This window comes from Pteropus alecto, unplaced genomic scaffold, assembly GCF_000325575.1.
Source record: "Pteropus alecto unplaced genomic scaffold, ASM32557v1 scaffold97, whole genome shotgun sequence".
NCBI classification, from domain to species: domain Eukaryota; kingdom Metazoa; phylum Chordata; class Mammalia; order Chiroptera; family Pteropodidae; genus Pteropus; species Pteropus alecto.
Genome location: NW_006439713.1, coordinates 343,667 through 347,206, shown reverse-complemented (window position 1 = coordinate 347,206; position 3,540 = coordinate 343,667).

The following is a 3,540-nucleotide window of genomic DNA, read 5'->3' as shown; positions in this document are numbered from 1 at the left end:
CGAGCGTGCGGACCGCGGGCGGGAGTGGAAGGCGGCAGACGCGGGGCCCCTCCACGCGGTCGCTTCGGGCTGGGTCAGCGGAGCTCGGAGGAGTGCACGCGCCCCTCCGTCCCCGCACCTTCCCTGAGAGACCCCCACTGTCTTTCGAGTCTTTCCTCGGTGAAGACCCCTCCTCCGCCGCCTTCGTAGGCGGGGGAATGGTCTCTGCTCCCCCGACCGTCCCCGGCCTCGGGAGGGGCGGCGCGGGAGTCTCGGCCCTTTTAAGGGCTCCAGTTCCTAGGCTGGGCCCACCTGGATGATCCAGGATAATCTTCCTGCTTTAAGGTGATCCGCCACCTTAATTACAGCGGAAAAGTCTCTTCCCGCAGCGCTTAGCGCAGTCCTTAGCTTAGTGTTTGATTGAACAACCAGGGACGAGAATCTTGGGGGGGTGGGGCGTCATTAGGGTCCTGCTTGGATTTGAGCTGAACGAGACCTGAGGGAGATGGCGGTTAAAGGAGTTTTGTTGGTGAGAAATGACGGGGTCTCACTTGGGGCCTGGGTGGCAGGTGACAGAAACTGACCACCGCTACTGGGATGGGCTGAACTGTGCCGCCTCCAAATTCATACGGTGAAGCCCTGACCCCCAGCACCTCAAACGTGGCTGCAGTGGAGGTGGGCCTTTGCAGAGGTGATTTGGTTAGAAGGCTGTCCGGCGTTTCCATCTGACCCGTTCGTAGCAGAAGAGACTAGGACACAGACTCAGGGAAGAGACAGTGGGAAGGCGTGGGGAAGATGCCGCCCCCGCACCAATGAGAGAGGCCTGAGAGGAAACCAGCCCCGGGGATCCTGGATCTCAGACTTCCCGCCTCCTGGCTGTAGGGAATAAGTTTCTTTTTAAAGGGGGTTTTAAAAAGAAATTGGCCACCGACCACATAATTCATCACATTGGGGGGAGGGCTGGAGAGCCAGGCCCGGAGCTGGCACTGCATTGGGGTGGGCAGAAGCCTGCGGCCCTGCTGGCACTACATGCTGATCCCCCTCCAGCCCCCCAGTGACACCAGGAACTCCATGTCACTGCACCCCTCTGCTGCCTGCCTGGGGTCTCATCACTGTTGCCTCCGTGTGTTCCTGGCAGACGATGAAGTGGGTTAGCTAGGGCATGGCCTGTGCACCCTGACTGCAACTGGAGTGGCCAAGGGGAGGCCCCCAGCTACTAAGGCAGGAAGTGGCTGAGGAGGAGCCGATCTGGGGGTAGTCCTGGCCTCTGGGAGGCTGTTACTGGTTCACAGCCTTTCCTTCCTTCCTGTCTGCCCCTGGGTCACCATAGGCAGAGGACCCGTTATGACCTATCGTTGTGTGGGGCTTGGCCCTGCACCTGGCTTTGGCCCATGAAGTGTGAGCGGGCATAATGGAAGCCACATCCAAAAGAGCAAGCTCCACACGTCAGCATTCTTGCAGTCTGGGCCTGAATGAGAAGCATGGGAGCAGTCCCCAGGGGGACCTGCAGCCTCAGCCAGCCGCCCCGCTGCCCTGCAGGCCAGGAGCTGGGAATAGGCTTGATTGTAAGCCAGGGAGATTTCAGGGTCATCACTGTCGCATGCTGACTAGTGCAGCATGGATGTGAATGGCTTATCTGACACTCAGCAGAAAAGACCAGCCACCATTTGTATATACCAGGCCGTCCGATAGAATGTTCCATGATGACGGGTGTGCTCTGTATCTGTGCTGTCCAAAGATACAATGGCCACCGACCACATATGGCTGTTGAACACTTGAAATGTGGCTATGATGAAGGTACTGAAGTCTACGTTTTATCTAGTTTTAATTAACTTAGATTTAAACCTCAGTAGCCCCATGTCGCTGCTGGCTGCTGGCTTGGACAGCGCAGATGTAGACGCAACTGCATTTCAGGGGAGAAGCCCAGGCGAAGGGGCAGGTTTGGGGTCACTAATAAGTATAGAGTTAACATATATAAACGTCTGAGGAACCCTGGCACGTGCACAAGATTTTAGGATATGTGTGTTTTCTTTGGGGCAAAGAGTCCGCAATTTTGTTGGATTCCCAAGGGGATCTTAAGCCTCCAAAGTTAAGGGGACTCCCAGGCCCTCGAGGGTCCTGGGTGTTGCCTGGTAATTAAGAACCCTGTTTCATTTCGTTTTCGTTTTGGAGGGCAACAGAAATTGTGCTCAGAAACTGAGTCTGTCTTTTCCAGTGGTTTATTTAGCACGAGTTCGCTGTGGGAATTTTGCAAGCCGATAGCAGGCAGGATAATACCTCTTAATAAAGAAATAAAGACATGACACTCTAGACGAACGACAGACGAATCGCACTGCTGTTCCAGGCTAGGGGAGGTGAAGAAGTCAAGTCCTGACTTAATCTGAGGGTCACCTTTTCGAACGAGGAAGCACCCAGGGGAGTTGGCAACCCACCAAACAGCCAATTCCCAGCTGCCAGCCCAAAAGCCAGTCCTCCCGTGGGTAGAGCACGTTGCTAGGGGACGAAGACACCAGTGTGGGTAGGCGGTTGATGTCTTCCACCAGGCGCCGTGTGGTTTGTCACCACTGTCCGGGAGGAATGCCACACGGAGACTGGAGGGAAGGCCCCAAGGGTCTTCGGAGAGTTTGGGGTCAGTGAAGAGTCCCCTCGCCCAAACCGAGGCTCCAGGGGTGCTCACGGACTTTCGGTATTTATAGCCTCGGTGTCCGCTGGCCGCAGTGGCTTCTCCACCTATTCCTGTCGACAGGCCCCAGCGGGACCCTCGGCAACCGACCATTTATCAACAATGAGATGCAAAGTGATGGCGTCTCAACACAGCGTCCTTCATGCTGCTAGCAAAGCAACTTTTTATTGTCTTTGTCCTAAATAGGAGGATTGAAACGAGGTCACTTAAATCATGAACAAGTGGGTTTGAAATCATATTAAACCCGTATACGACAGACACCAGGAATCGAGGGAGCAGACGGAGGGCCAGAGCTCCGAGGGACAGCAGCGTGTGGGGGCGGCAGTGGGACCCCCCCCAGAGGAGCCCGGGCAATGACGCCTGGAGAAAGAGAGCCAGACTCAGGAAGCCAGGGGACCAGGCGGTCTCAACAGTAGCTGTCACAGCAGGGCAGCAAGATGTGGCTAAGTGGGCCACAGAGCAGGAAGGGCCGGGGCTGAGGACCAGCACTTGGTGAGTCCACCTGTTAGAATAGCATCTCTCTTGGCAACGGAGCATCCCCTACCTGGGGAAGAGCTGGATCAGCAAACCAGACCTCACTTATGAAGGACAGACTCAGAGGTGAGGCCAGACAAGTGACAAGACAGAAGCCAGCCCAGCAGGTGGTTGCAGCATCAGGACACGGTCCAAGGCGGATGACCACTAAAGAGCTGAGAGCTAGAAATGGCGTGTCAGCTGTCGAGTCCAGAGACAAAAGATAGAAGACAGGGGTAGGGTCTACGCATGGGGCCTGAACCAAGGTCCATCACAGGGAATTAACGTGGCTGCTAGAACCAGGTCCACCAGCACCATTCCTCCACCCACCTGTCCACCCATCCACCCGTCCATCCACCCACCCA